The sequence below is a fragment of the Scyliorhinus canicula genome, chromosome 11 (assembly GCF_902713615.1).
Source record: "Scyliorhinus canicula chromosome 11, sScyCan1.1, whole genome shotgun sequence".
In the NCBI taxonomy this organism is placed as follows: domain Eukaryota; kingdom Metazoa; phylum Chordata; class Chondrichthyes; order Carcharhiniformes; family Scyliorhinidae; genus Scyliorhinus; species Scyliorhinus canicula.
Window position 1 is genome coordinate 67,099,043 of NC_052156.1, and position 16,225 is coordinate 67,115,267.

A 16,225-nucleotide genomic window follows, 5' to 3' on the forward strand; every position below is an offset into this window, starting at 1 on the left:
AGGGGAGTTATTCCCACTGCCCTGGCCAATGTTTATCCTTCGAATAGGGGAGTTATTCCCACTACTTTGGCCAATGCCCACCCTTCTTGTAGGGGAGTTATTCCCAGTGCCCTGGCCAATGGGCATCCTTCGAGTAGTGGAGTTATTCCCACTTCTTTGGCCAATGTTCCCCCTTCGGGTAGGGGAGTTATTCCCAGTGCCCTGGCTAACGTTCCCCCTTCGAGTAGGGGAGTTATTCCCAGTGCCCTGGCCAATGGGCATCCTTCGAGTAGTGGAGTTATTCCCACTTCTTTGGCCAATGTTCCCCCTTCAGGTAAGGGGAGTTATTCCCAGTGCCCTGGCTAACGTTCCCCCTTCGAATAGGGGAGTTATTCCCAGTGCCCTGGCCAATGCCCATCCTTCGAGTAGGGGAGCTATTCCCAGTGCCCTGGCCAATGCCCATCCTTCATGTAGGGGAGTTATTCCCAGTGCCCTGGCTGATGTTCCCGCTTCGAGTAGGGGAGTTATTCCCAGTTGCCTGGCCAATGCCCATCCTTCGAATAGGGGAGTTATTCCCAGTGCCCTGGCCAATGCCCATCCTTCGAGTAGGGGAGCTATTCCCAGTGCCCTGGCCAATGCCCATCCTTCGAGTAGGGGAGCTATTCCCAGTGCCCTGGCTGATGTTCCCGCTTCGAGTAGGGGAGTTATTCCCAGTTGCCTGGCCAATGCCCATATTTCAAATAGGAGAGTTATTCCCAGTGCCCTGGCCAGCGTTCATCCTTCGAGTTGGGTAGTTATTCCTCGTTGCCTGCCCAGTGTTCGAATAGGGGAGCGATTCCCAGTGCTCTGGCTAATGTTCACCCTCATTAAAGCACCTGTTTTTTGTGGGAGCTTGCAGTGTGCAAATTGCCTGTTGTTTCGTACACTAGTATAGTGGCTATACTTCAACTGTACTTCATTAGCTGGAACACACTTTGGAACATGCTGAGGTTATGAAAGATGATACATTTATATTCATGTCTTTCTTTCATCCTTTGCCCTGCCTCGCCTCTTTCTCTCTGTCATCCCGCTCTTTCCCAACATTTACTCTTTCACTCTTATGCTTTGGCAATGTTTCAATATTGTCCCCCAAACTTTTTTAAATGTCCTTGATATACTAGAAGATGCTAGTTTTGCTTTGAACATGGATTCTTAGTTCAGATATCTCGGAGACTGTCTGGCATGCATTGTTAAGAGAGAAACAGGAATTTGAGGTTAAGTGAATAGATCTGAGTTCAGTTAATAAAACTTTACAGATATTGGGACTGTGAAGAGACTTTCGGGGCCCTCAAGCAGAGATCAGCAGGACTGGGGTGACTGAACTTTGGAAGCATTGGAAAAGTCATCTGAGCACATCCCAACCACCAGGGAGAAGCATGTGGGGGTGCTGAAAGGACAGGATTTAACCATTTGTGGTAATCAAAATCACCAGGATTTAAAGTCACGATTGCCTTCATCAGAACAAGATAGAAGAGTCTACAACTGCTGGGAGGCACATGTTGGAAGAAGAGGATTGTTAACACCTCATGCTTGAAAGGAATAGCAAATGCTGGAACATGTAAAAGAATGGCAACCTCAGCAAAAGAAAACAGAAGGCTTTGTGAAGAGAAGCCGTCGGAGGAATAAGTCAATTTCATTTTTTTACCTGGAATTGTTCATTTATGTTACTTATGTCATTTATGTAGGGGCCTCACGGTAGCATGGTGGTTAGCATCAATGCTTCACAGCTCCAGGGTCCAAGGTTCGATTCCCGGCTGGGTCACTGTCTGTGTGGAGTCTGCACGTCCTCCCCGTGTGTGCGTGGGTTTCCTCCGGGTGCTCCGGTTTCCTCCCACAGTCCAAAGATGTGCGGGGTTAGGTGGATTGGCCATGCTAAATTGCCCGTAGTGTAAGGTTAATGGGGGGATTGTTGGGTTACGGGTATACGGGTTACGTGGGTTTAAGTAGGGTGATCATTGCTCGGCACAACATCGAGGGCCGAAGGGCCTGTTCTGTGCTGTACTGTTCTATGTTCTATGTTCTATGTTACAATTGTTAATTGTAGGCATGCACAGCAGAGTGATCAGCTTGTCAACTCAAAGGTATTTCAGGTATTGACTTGAGTGTTTTGGGAAGGTTCTTTATTGGCTGGAAGAAATATAAAGAAGCATAATTGATTATTTTTAGTAGATGTATTTGACGTATGTTTTCTTTTAAATTGAAGAAACATTTGAGGAAGTGAGCAATATCATTTTTAATTGGTTATTTTTCATTTTCCTGTGCCCTGCATCAATTCTGCTCTGGCGACAGGTACTCTATTCATATCGAATTACATAGAACATCCAGTGCAGATGGAGGCCATTTGGCCCATCGAGTCTGCACCGACCCACTTAAGCCCTCATTTCCACCCTATCCCCATAACCGAATAACCCCTCCTAAACGTTTTAGATACTAAGGGCAATTTATCATGGCCAAACCACCTAACCTGCACGTCTTTGGACTGTGGGAGGAAACCGGAGCACCCGGAGGAAACCCACGCAGACACGGGGAGAACGTGCAGACTCCGCGCACAGTGACCCAGCGGGGAATCGAACGTGGGACCCTGGCGCTGTGAAGCCACAATGCTATCCACTGTGCTACCGTGCTGCCCTATGGGTACATTTCTATCTTTTCATGGTAACTACAGTTAAAAAACAATAATAACTGAGTAAATTGACACTATGTTAATGGATATGAGCATGATTTAGTTCTCATATATTTAATTCTAATTTTAAAACATCAAGTTATTGATATAAAAAATAAGCCATTTGGAAAGACGACTACTTCTTCTTTGGCCTCATACTAAATTAGTGAGTTTTGACTCTCCAACAACTGTGCAAAATTGCTTTAATGTGTTGTCTTTCTTCATTTCATAACAAAACGTCAAATAATTAATGTATTGAGCATGAGATCGAGACATTATTCAGACAGGATGATTGTAACTCTAACAAACCAGTCATGCTCTGAGGTGTGGAGCATTGATTTCAAATAGAAATTAGATTTATATTTAAAAATAGTAGAACTTTAAGCTTGTCCAGGCACATGACAAGGTGAACTTTAAATATTGGAATGTATTTTTACATTTTGATCTCAATTGAGTAAAGCTTGAAAGGTCAGTATGTTCTCCCTTGTAAATGTCCTATGCTTCACTGGACAGATAATAGGACAGCATTTCCCCTTTTACAATTGAGTTTTAAATAATTTAATAAATCAGGTGGGGATGATTTCATGTTTGCAATAAGCACACCTGATTTTCCAATAAGTTAAGCGTCCCAAGATCTCCAATCAATTTTCCTTTAAAAGACCATTTATCATTCTAATTTAAAAAGAGGATTTGTGCCTCAATTGTGCTTAATGTTTTTCAAACACAAATTAACAATTCAGCAGTGGTTATTCATTGGCAAACACCTGAATTTTCTCCTTTATTAATTTGGCATTATGCTGTTCTTCACCATTAGATACTTTGCAACCTTCTCTCATCAGAATTCAAAGGTTTTCATTCACTGAGCAAGATAACATTCTGAGTTTCAAAATAAATATCTTAAGCCCTGTTTATATAAGCGAGTGATGAACATAGGAACAGACGGAAATGTATTAAAAGGTTGATCAGAGGTGAATGAATGAAAATGGATTTACTGGCCTTCCCCATCTGTAACTACCTTGTGATCCCATGCATATCCATACTTCAGCAGGTCACACAAAACTGAAATCTGAAAGCCGCTGGTTGCTGACTCTGTCAACTTGGCATGTGCTGCAGCAATCTGAGTTGGCTTGCTGAAAGGCAACAGCAAGGACACCGGTCGAGTGACATAGAACATAGAACATAGAACATTACAGCGCAGTACAGGCCCTTCGGCCCTCGATGTTGCGCCGACCTGTGAAACTACTCTAAAGCCCATCTACACTATTCCCTTATCATCCATATGTTTATCCAATGACCATTTAAATGCCCTTAATGTTGGCGAGTCCACTACTGTTGCAGGCAGGGCATTCCACGCCCTTACTACTCTCTGAGTAAATAACCTACCTCTGACATCTGTCCTGTATCTATCTTCCCTCAATTTAAAGCTATGTCCCCTCGTGCTAGCCATCACCATCCGATCAAAAAGGCTCTCACTGTCCACCCTATCTAATCCTCTGATCATCTTGTATGCCTCAATTAAGTCACCACTTAACCTTCTTCTCTCCAACGAAAACAGCCTCAAATCCCTCCGCCTTTCCTCATAAGATCTTTCCTCCATACCAGGCAACATCCTGGTAAATCTCCTCTGCACCCTTTCCAATTCTTCCACATCCTTCCTTTAATGCGGCGACCAGAACTGCACACAATACTCCAAATGCGGCCGCACCAGAGGTTTGTACAGCTGCAACATTACTTCATGGCTCCGAAACTCAATCTCTCTACCAATAAAAGCTAACACACCGTACGCCTTCTTAACAGCCCTATCAACCTGGGTGGCAACTTTCAGGAATCTATGTACATGGACACCAAGATCTCTCTGCTCATCCACACTACCAAGAATCTTACCATTAGCCCAGTACTCTGTCTTCCTGTTACGCCTTCCAAAATGAATAACCTCACACTTTTCTGCATTAAACTCAATTTGCCACCTCTCAGCCCACCTCTGCAACTTATCTATGTCCCTCTGTAACTTGTAACATCCTTCCGCACGGTCCACAACTCCACTGACTTTAGTATCATCTGCAAATTTACTCACCCATCCTTCTACACCCTCCTCCAGGTCATTTATAAAAATGACAAACAGCAGTGGCCCCAAAACAGATACTTATGGTACACCACTAGTAACTGAACTCCAGGCTGAACATTTCCCATCAACCACCACCCTCTGTCTTACAGTGAGCCAATTTCTGATCCAAACTGCGAAATCACCCTGAATCCCATGCATCCGTATTTTCTGCAATAGCCTACCGTAGGGAACCTTATTAAACACTTTACTGAAATCCATATACGCCACATCAACTGCTTTACCCTCGTCCACCTGTTTGGTCACCTTCTCAAAGAACTCAATAAGGTTCATGAGGCACGACCTACCCTTCACAAAACCGTGTTGACGATCCCTCATCAAATTATTCCTTTCCAGATGATTATAAATCCTATATCTTATAAACCTTTCCAAGACTTTGCCCACAACAGAAGTAAGGCTCACTAGTCTATAGTTACCGGGGTTGTCTCTACTCCCATTCTTGAACAAGGGGACAACATTTGCTGTCCTCCAGTCTTCTGACACTATTCCTGTAGACAATGATGACATAAAGATCAAAGCCAAAGGCTCAGCAATCTTCTCCCTAGCTTCCCAGAGAATCCTAGGATAAATCCCATCCGGCCCATGGGACTTATCTATGTTCACACTTTCCGGAATTGCTATCACCTCCTCCTTATGAACCTCAAGCCCTTCTAGTCTAGTAGCCTCTACCTCAGTATTCTCCTCAACAAGATTGTCTTTTTCCTGCGTGAATACTGACGAAAAATATTCATTTAGCACCTCTCCTATCTCCTCGGACTCCACGCACAACTTCCCACTACTGTCCTTGACTGGCCCTACTCTTACCCTAGTCATTCTTTTATTCCTGACATACCGGTAGAAAGCTTTAGGGTTATCCTTGATCCTACCTGCCAAAGACTTCTCATGTCCCCTCCTGGCTCTTCTTAGCTCTCTCTTTAGGTCCTTCCGAGCTAACTTGTAGCTCTCGAGCGCCCTAACTGAACCTTCATGTTTCATCTTTACATATGCCTCCTTCTTCCTCTTGACAAGTGATTCAACTACTTTAGTAAACCACAGTACCCTCGCTCGACCACTTCCTCCCCGCCTGACAGGTACATACTTATCAAGGACAGGCAGTAGTTGTTCCTTGAATGAGCTCCACATTTCAATTGTGCCCATCCCCTGCAGTTTCCTTCCCCATCCTATGCATCCTATTTCTTGCCTCATCGCATCATAATTGCCTTTCCCCCAGCTATAACTCTTGCCCTGCGGTATATACCTATCCCTTTCCACCGCTAAAGTAAATGTAACTGAATTGTGGTCACTATCATCAAAGTGCTCACCTACCTCCAAATCCAGCACCTGTCCTGGTTCATTACCCAGTACCAAATCCAATGTGGCCTCGCCTCTTGTTGGCTTATCTACATACTGTGTCAGGAAATGCTCCTGCACACATTGGACAAAAACGGACCCATCTAAAGTACTGGATCTATAGCGTTTCCAGTCAATATTTGGAAAGTTAAAGTCCCCCATAACAACCACCCTGTTACTTTCGCTCCTATCCGGAATCATCTTTGCAATCCTTTCCTCTACACCTCTGGAACTTTTCGGAGGCCTATAGAAAACTCCCAACAGGGTGGCCTCTCCTTTCCTATTTCCAACCTCAGCCTATACTACCTCAGTAAACGAGTCCTCATCAAATGACCTTTCTGCCACCGTAATACTGTCCTTGGCTAACAATGCCACCCCTCCCCCTCTTTTACCACCTTCCCTGAGCTTACTGAAATATCTAAACCCTGGAACCTGCAACAATCATTCCTGTCCCTGCTCTAGCCATGTCTACAAAATGGCCACAACATCGAAGCCCCAGGTACCAACCCACGCTGCAAGTTCACCCACCTTATTCCGGATGCTCCTGGCGTTGAAGTAGACACACTTTAATCCACCTTCCTGCCTGCCGGTACACTCCTGCAACCTTGAAACCTTACTTATGACCTCACTACTCTCAACCTCCTGTATACTGGTGCTACAATTCAGGTTCACAACCCCCTGCTGAATTAGTTTAAACCCTCCCGAGGAGCAATCGCCAAATTCCCCCCCAAGATATTGGTACCCCTCTGGTCCAGGTGTAGACCATCCCATTTGTAGAGGTCCACTTACCCAAGAATGAGCCCCAATTATCCAGGTATCTGAAACCCTCCATCCTGCACCATTCCTGTAGCCACGTGTTCAACTGCTCTCTCTCCCTATTCCTCGTCTCGCTGGCACGTGGCACGGGTAACAACCCAGAGATAATAACTCTGTTTGTTCTAGCTCTAAGTTTCCACCCTAGCTCCCTGAATTCCTGCCTTACATCCCTATCCCTTTTCCTACCTATGTCGTTGGTGCTTATGTGGACCACGGCTTGGGGCTGCACCCCCTCCCCCTTAAGTATCCCGAAAACACAATCCGAGACATCGCGGACCCTGGTACCTGGGAGGCAACACACCAACCGCAAGTCTCTCTCATTCCCACAGAAACTCCTATCTATCCTCCTAACTATGGAGTCTCCAATGACTAATGCTGTACTCCTCTCCCCACTTCCCTTCTGAGCAACAGGGACACGCTCTGTGCCATAGACCTGTACCCCATGGCCTACCCCTGGTAAGTCGCCCCCCCCCCCCCCCCCCCCCCCCCAGTATCCAGGGACAGGATCATGAATGCTGTCATCCCGAGAGACGACTGCAGGTTAATAGTATCCATAGTGCCACCATCAGTCCCCCAGTGTCAATGCCTCAGCAATCCTAATAATCTACTGAAGGCCAGATTGTTGGATCACTTGTGAAGAAACTGGAAGTTTATTTGAACAATGAGATTTACAGCAATCTAGCTGCCACTGCCACACTCACTTTTGATGACTGCCTCATGTACTGCATTGAAAGCTGGGACGTTGGCCATCAGATGCGCCATTGTTCTTGGACCCTGTATGCTGATGGATTGGGAAAGAGTTCAATGCAGAATGAATGACTCCAAGCCCTGCATAAAGCTTTGTGTCAAGTTGGTGCTGGGCTCATTCATACCCATTGACTGCAGCCTTTTCAATGCACCAGCCATTTTGTTATGGAGATCCATCAGCATTTTCAGTAGCCTCGCCAATTGGAGTCCTTATGAGACTCTACAACAGAGCTCATGCACAATCTTGCCACCCAGTGAGCTAACACATGTGCTACACTTGTCATCTGCACTAACTGCAGGCCACTGTGTCCAGTATCACACCATGGAGCGATCAGCCAACATGTTGCCTCTAACTCAGCATCTGAGTTGCTACGGATGAGTGTGAAATCAAGTGAATATGTATCTTCATCACTGTCTTCCAGTATGGCCAGGTTGCACCTCTTGGGCATCTGAAAAAAAGCACAAGGGTGAGGATGTGGCGAGGGGAGATGGGAAAGTAATAAGAGCATGCTTACACAATTGGCATCTCATAAGTCAGAAGAGATTGTGGGATGAGAAGGAAATTACAAGTGAAAAAAAAGGATTAGGAATGAAAATACCATCATCTTCAGGCTTTGCCATTAGTCATGGCCTTAGAAATGACACTTCTGATTGTGGCCAGTACTGTCTTTGCCATGGGGCTAAAATATGCAGACCCAGCCATTTGTTCCTGCTGCCTCTGGTTGTGCATCACTTTCTTCAGCAAGTGAGAGGAAAATTTGTTAGTGAGTGTTATGCAATCTTATTGGCTAACGTGACTGAGGTGGTTAAATAGCTGTCAATGTGTGCAAGTTACAAGATGTGTATGTGTGCGAGGCTAGCAACAGTACAAAGTCAGTGAGGTTGCCCTATAGCTCATTCGTGTCAAATATAAGTACTGACTATAGAGATGAGGTGTGGTGAGTTGAGACCTGTTTGAGACTACTGATGCTGTTGGTGGGATATGCATCTCAAATTCTCTCGTGTAAGATCATTGAATTTCTTGCCAGCCATGCACCCAGTGTTTTAGGTCGTTTACTCCTGGCATGGACTTCCATGGTTATCTGTTGCCACTGCCATCCATGCATGTATCTGGAGGGCCTGGTGTCTCCACCGGGAAGCACCTTCCCCATGCCGTACCGCCTATCTGTGTGGATACAGAACATCTCTCATCCTTTCCAGCTCCTCCAACAGTACCTCCAGTGCAGTGTCAGAAAATTTTGGTGCCTGCTCTCTTTCAGGATCAGCTATTGTCCTTCGGTATACAGCACAATGAAGAGATCTTGTGATGCAATGCCTCCAAGCCAGAAGCTCCAGAATTTGATGGTCAAGCAAGTTGCATTCATAATATGACCAAACAGGTTGAGCATCAACCTGAAAATCTTACTAATACATGCCAATGACAGGCAGTAAGAGAATTCTGGTCAGCCATGTGATGGAAAGAAAGCTGGAACCTCTACCATCACCAAACACCAGACTACAACTGTGCATTTTCCCAGAACAATTCACTGAGTGAATTGTAACCGACCACCACACAGCACTGTTCCAAATCCAGTCAACACTTACCAACAGCCATGAGGCACCCTTTTTTAATAGGTTAGCTTTAAATAGTTAGTTAACTCAGAGTCAAGGGTGAGCAAGTACAGATAATTAGATACATCACTGGTCAACCAGAAAAGGATTACTGTCTTGTACCTACAGGAGGAATACAGTGCACCTGATCCAGATTGAGCCCCACCCACCATAAGGTGTCTAATACGGTGTCACAACACAGCATTAGGGAATTATTTTAGCCAAAGGTTGAAAATAGATACTAAATGGGTGCAGTCCTAACAATACTAGACCGTTTGAAAATATGAATTTGATTGCAACATTTTGTTCCACTTGCCGATCACCATAGTTTGAACTTGCGAGGTGCGAGTCATTTGCAGGTTTAACACACATGCTGATAGACACAACTTTTGTGGAAGAAGATATATGTGGATTCATTTTACTGAAGGTGTGGGTGTTCTGCCTGGAATACAGCAACAGCTTTCAGGATAGCTCAGGGACAGAGGGAGAAGCGGCACACGTTCTCAGATGTGACCCTGCAACTCCCTGCAAGGGGAGGAGCTCCAGAGGAGGAGAGATGTCGTGCCACCAGAGGGGGAAAGAGTCAATCTTGTCCTCTTGGCCCTCTTTGCTGCAGCAGTTGGTGCAACTCAACATGGCCTCATACCTCCTCCTCCCATCTAGCCCAAGCGAGTGACTCCTGGCAAGATGACCATGATCACACATTGCATTTTCCCTGTGACTCTATAAAGTGGGATAGCACAACAATACTCTTCATATCAACTGAACTCCTCAGAGAATTTCTGGAATAACTGTTGCTCAAGCGCTGATGACGTTTTGACCAAGTATTCCAGAAAGTCTCCTGCTGTATTTCAGAGATCCTCCTCATAATTCCAACAGATCCTAAAATAGTGATTATCCCTTTAAATTATGCTGATCCATTGAATTTCACCTGAAATCTGTAAAGGTATGTTGATTGCCAAATAGTTGATGGCAATTAGGAAAGAGTCTTTTTTGAAACGCTCGCCACCAAAATGCTACTAAGTGCAGCCTCTTTAATTGATCGTAAACAGACATTGGCAATCAGTTGTTTAACAAGGCAGTCGGAAGCATCCCCTTTATGGAGACAGTGTATTACACTAACTGTGGGCTAAATAAGCATTAAAGTTCAAGGCCTCAACTTGGCTTTTTACCTCTATGGCATATAAAGTAGTCCGAGAAAATTCCACGCTTAACACCTACCTCCACTTTTTAGGTAAAGGTCTCATAGAATTTGAAGAGAAATAGTTGTTAGATCATCAAATATGGCTTAAAGTCTTCCAATGTGTTTCAGAGATTTTCTTCACATTTTCAGCAGCGAGTATATATGAAATGGTGAATATCCCTTTAAATCAGGGGTGGGCAAACTTTTCCGTGCAAGGGCCGCATTCAGAAATTCACAATTCACAAAGGGCCGCATAGTATATTAAGTAAAATAATTACTTCACCCGGTTATGATTCTGGGCGCCTCATATAGAACATAGAACAGTACAGCACAGAACAGGCCCTTCGGCCCTCGACGTTGTGCCAAGCAATGATCACCCTACTCAAGTCAACGTATCCACCCTATGCCAGAAAGTAATCCAACAGCCCCCCCACCCATTAACCTTTAAAAAAAAAATTAAAAAAAAAAAAAAATTTTTTTTTTTAGAAAAAAATTTTTTTTTTTTTTTTTTAATGACTTGGTGGGCCGCAGAAATACCTTTGGCGGGCCGCATGCGGCCCGCGGGCCGTAGTTTGCCCACCCCTGCTTTAAATAGTGCTTGAAATTCACATCAGTCCCTTGTTTACTCTCAAGCAGCTGGTGACTGTTCGGAGAGGGTGTTCGGACAAACACGAGCCAGTAAAATGCCAAACAACATCTTTAATGAGTGTCCACAAGCATTTTAAGGAATTGTCCGTTTCTGATCAAGCTTCTGGGCAGCTGTTCCTAGTAGTTGATCAAAATGGTGACATGTGGTAAACATGGGTTAAACCAACATTTCAGCTCATGATCTGTTTTTCTTCATCTTGAAGAATCATTAGCAATCTGAATTGGTTGGCAAAAGTCACTTCAATGGTTTCTTACTTGGCCGCACCTCAAAGTGTCAGATTTTTGGAACTTTTAACTTAGTTCCAGAGGACTTGAAATTAGTATTTGAAAATATATATGTCATTCTTTATTCTGTTAAGCATCACCACAGATTAATGTAATTTGGTCAATAGCTCTATATTTGTTTTATATGGCTTGAGACTAGTTTTAATGAAGTGCAGGTAACAGCTCATTTAGTTTCAAAATGCTTGAATTAAGCTTCTCTCTATTACTTGTCACTTTTCTTACAACTACCTGTTAGTTATATTTGTCTTACATCAACTTATTTGTGAGTACATAATATCGGCAACCTCTTTGGTTAGTTCAGAAGTCAACATAATAAGACATGCAATAGTTAAGAGATGAAATAGCACTTGAAAAAAGCTATGGTAGCTGAATGATGGAATCCTTTTAATGGTGAGCCATTTCTGGTATTTATGTTCTAATTGTCACATTGCATAGTTTGCACCTCAATTGGCAGGTTAAACTATTACAGAGTGTAGTCATGCATCATTGCGTCCTATCTCACTCAGACACATGCCAGTATTCACGTAGTCACCCTTCACTCAACATTAGCATCACACAGAATCACACATTATGTACCAATTGTGTTCAGTATCTTTTGGTCACTTGTGAGTACTTATTTGGTCACAAATCATTTGATGTTAGTGTTAGCATATTATAGGTCATTCTTTAATCCGTGAAGATTCATTTCCAGCACAGTTAGATATCACTTATTCATTTGTCAGTTAAGTTCAGAATGTCACACAACAAAAGAAACGTCAATTTATATTTCTTCTTATTAGGTGCTTTACAAAGTTGATGTCATTATGACTTGTTAAAGGAAATTTGAACAAATATTTTAAAATGATTTCTACAGTTTCACATCTACAGGAAATATCTTTGGCGGGATTCTACATTTCTGAGACTTGGGGCGATTTCTCACGTCTCCGATGCCGCCATCCCATTGGAAAATCAGCCGGAGAATCCTCGTTTGCGCTGAAATTGGGGGCCCGTCGCTTTTGCGATGCTCCGCCCCCTCCAAAAAGAGTATGCCACACGCTGTATTGACGGCCTCAGGACGTTACTGGAGGCCCTCCCCAATGCTATGCCCCTGATGAGTTCCCGACGCCGTGGTCGCTCATATTATTTATTTTTGTTAACCCGGCATGGTGGCTATGGATTAAGTTGGGTGGGAGCCGTTCCGCGGGCAGGGGGGTCTTTGGCAGGGCTGGGTGCACTGGTGGGGGGTGATTCGGGGGTGACGAGCCTCGCCATAGGGAGCATTGATAGGCAGGCTGGTTCTGTGCACATGCAACATGGCGCCAGCACAGCAGGCCGTCGCCGTGCACATGCGCGGCCACGGACCCGGTCAATACTACGGCCATATCCGCAGCTAAAGCCAGGAGCTTTACGCTGCGTGCCTGATGGTCCCCCACTAGACAGAGGATCGGTACAGCTTTCGTGCCATTTTATCAGGTGTAAAATGCAATCGTTCCCATGTCGGCGTCAGCACTTAGGGCTGGATTCTCTGATTTGAAGACTAAATGTTGATGTTGGTGCAGGATTTGTGGAGTTCCATGACGGGTAAACTGGCGCCATACCTGGACCGATTGTGTTACTGTTAAGGGGCTAGAAGCGGTGCCACATGGAACACAATCGATTCCAATGAGAAACGGTGTGGGATTTGCCAGTTTCGCGATTGACACCCAACCTGCAGCCGCATATACACACTGCACTCCCCACGCACACTATCCCAGCCAACAAGATGGCAGCGAGGAGAGCAGCAGCCCATTTCACTGACGCCAAGCTGGAGAGCCTCGTGGACGCGGTGGAGGAGCGACGGTTGACCCTATGGCCTGGCCCTGGAAGGTGGCTACCAGCTGCCGACATTCACCAGTCCTGGGTGCAGGTGGCAGAGGCAGTCAGCAGCACCAGCAACACTGTTCAGGTTGGCCAGCAGTGCCTAAAGAAGCTGCACAAGCCCCTCAATGTCAGGGTGAAAAGACAGCATTGTGCCCCTGGCAATAATCCCGTCCTACACACCCGTAAACCGATCCTGCCCCCTCCGCTAGAGGACAGCCGAACCCCCGCTCTGCACCACATGCCGGTACCCATAACAGCCGTTGTGGCTGGGTGCCCTGACCACTGAGGCCACCAGCTACCCACCTGCATCTATCGGACTGTCTAACACTGGCATTTTCCATTTGCTTCAACCCAGGAGAAGGCCGCCCATAACCTCCGGGGATGAGAGAAAACGAGAGGGGGACCGCCGGATCCTCACAGCGTTGGTGGGCAGTGGACAGAACAGGGCAGCACCACGCCACCTGGGACATCCGAGCAGCAGCAGGCCCATCAAGGCCCAGTTATGCCTGAAGATGGCTGCCAATGGAGACACAGGCTGCAGAGCAGGAATCACAGCAGACCGCTTCCACCTGATGTATCGTCTGGGGTTCCACCAAAACGTAGCGTCAGGGCCCGTAAGGCCAGCAAGTTAGACACCAGTTAAATTGGCATGGGTGCAGGGCATCGTTTAGCGATGGGGGCTAGGACACAAATTTATATTTACATTGTCACATGAAACACCTGGTCGCACTGTTACAACCTGCTTTGGTGCTCTGTCAGATGGCTGAGGGGATGGGCTTGCCTGGGATGGCCATAGAAGGTGTGCAGATGTGGGGGGGGGGGGGGGGGGCGGGAGGGGGAATGGACAGAAGTTGTGGATGTCCTGGAGGCTCCCCCCCCCTCCCCACCGACCATCCCCATCACCATCACCCTATGGGTCCGATGGCACTGTATGATAGAATGGCCAGCTTGCATGCAGGGATCACCAAGTGGATGTTGGAAAGTATTACCATGGTCAGGAGTCAGACATTGTCACCCGATGTGGAGCACCACAGCTCATCACAGATTGGGTGTTATCACCCTCCGTCCCATGGACCAGATTCGGTGTTACTGCCGAGGGCCTACATCCCATATTGCGGCAGGTATGTATCACGGAGAGGGTAGGAGGCAGTGGAGGGGTGGGGGGGGGGGGGAGAGAGTTAGCCAGGGGCCCGAAGGGGGAAGGGGATGGGATGTGATGTACGTGCCTCTGGTCAGTTTCCCCCCTCCCCCAAGTCGGTAAACCTGGAGATGATCAGAGCATCCTATGCACGTTGGCCCAAGCACATATGTCATGCGACCTCCCCTGTCTGCTTGGGCCCCATGTCCTGCCCATCTTTCTACTCCCCCACATCTTCCTTGTTAGACGAGGTCTGGTGTTCATCCTCCTCATCCAGCACATCGCCCCTCTGCTGCACGATGTTATGGAGGACGTGAGCGACCACCTCAGCGTCATACTGCAGCGTCCCTCCAGAGCGGTCCAGGCACTGAACCGTGTCTTTTAGGTGGCCAAAACACTGCTCCGTCATGGTCTCAGTTGCTGCATATGCGTCATTGTAGCAGGTCTCTGTGTCGGTCTGTGGCCTCCGGATACAGCCACGACCGCAGTGGATAACCCTGTTGCCTAGGGGTCAACCCTCCAGCTTGGGGAGGTTTTTGGGGGGGGGGGGGTGGGGGGCGCCCCGAACATGCCAGGAATCGTCGCGTGTACCAGGATGACGGTGTTGTGCGCACTGCCTGGGTATCGGGCACAGATGTGCATGATGCGTAGTTGATGGTCACACACCAGCTGCACATTCATTGAGTGGAACCCTTTTCAGTTTTTGTAGAGCGGCCTGTCATCTACAGGTGCTCGTAGGGGAGTTGCCCTCTGGACCCGGGGCATCCCGTTGATGTAGAGTACCCTTCTGCTCAGGCATTGAATTTGATGTATTGTGCGACTGGGCATATAGGGTCTCCATGATGGCATGGATGCACCTATGCACAGAGGTCTGTGAGATCCCAGACAGGTCCCACTAGACGCCTGGAAGGACCCCATGGCTAAAAGTTCAGGCTGACCGTCACTATGATTGCCACCGGGTGCGTCTGACCTCCCTCATAACCCTACGGTGCCAGGTATGCCATCATCTGGCAGATATGTCACACTGTCAACCTGCTGAGCCGGAGCCTTCGATGGCATGTCCAGTTCAGCAGGTCCTCAAGTGATAGGTGGTGCCACTACACACGAGGCCTCATGCGGCGCCACCTTGGCATCCCCCTACTCCTCGGCCTTTTCGGAAGCTGGCTCTCCATCCTGGGTGGCTGCCTCCTGTTCCTCTGGGGCACGCTCTGCTGCAGCACGCTCCGCTGCTGCAGCTTCCCCCTTCTCCTTGAACAGATCCAGCTCATACGGCCACGGGGCATCCCCCAAGAAGACCAGGTCCGATGGCTATGTAGTGGCCCCGGTTGGCACTGCGGGCATATCGCACCACCGCCCCCCCCCCCCCCCCCCTCATCCCTGCACCCCTGGCCCCGTCACTACCTGTATCCCATCCCTGGTGCTGGGAGTGCCATCATTTGGCACTGCCCTTTCCAGTGGTATGCTCCACGGCCCCCATCCAACACTCCCTGTAGAGTCTACATTGGGATTTGCTCTGGGTGGACCGCCTAATGCTCTGCTGGTGAGTGGCGTCCCATTGGGGGCGGAGAATCTCGGAGGTTCCGGAAAATACTGGGTCAGGTCCGCTAATGATATGCAAATGGTGTTTACTGCACGTGTGTTCCAGACCGCATTGACGCTGCTGTCAAAGTGACAGAGAATTGTGATTTGGCGTCAAATCAGTGTCCGCCCGATTTTGGCATAGGAATATATTCTCCGCCCAATCACGTTTCCCGATTTTGGGGTCAGCCAACAGAGAAACTCGCCCTTTATTTTTTAAATAAATTTATTCAATCTTCTATTGCACAGATTGTCAAAACCGAGTTTGGT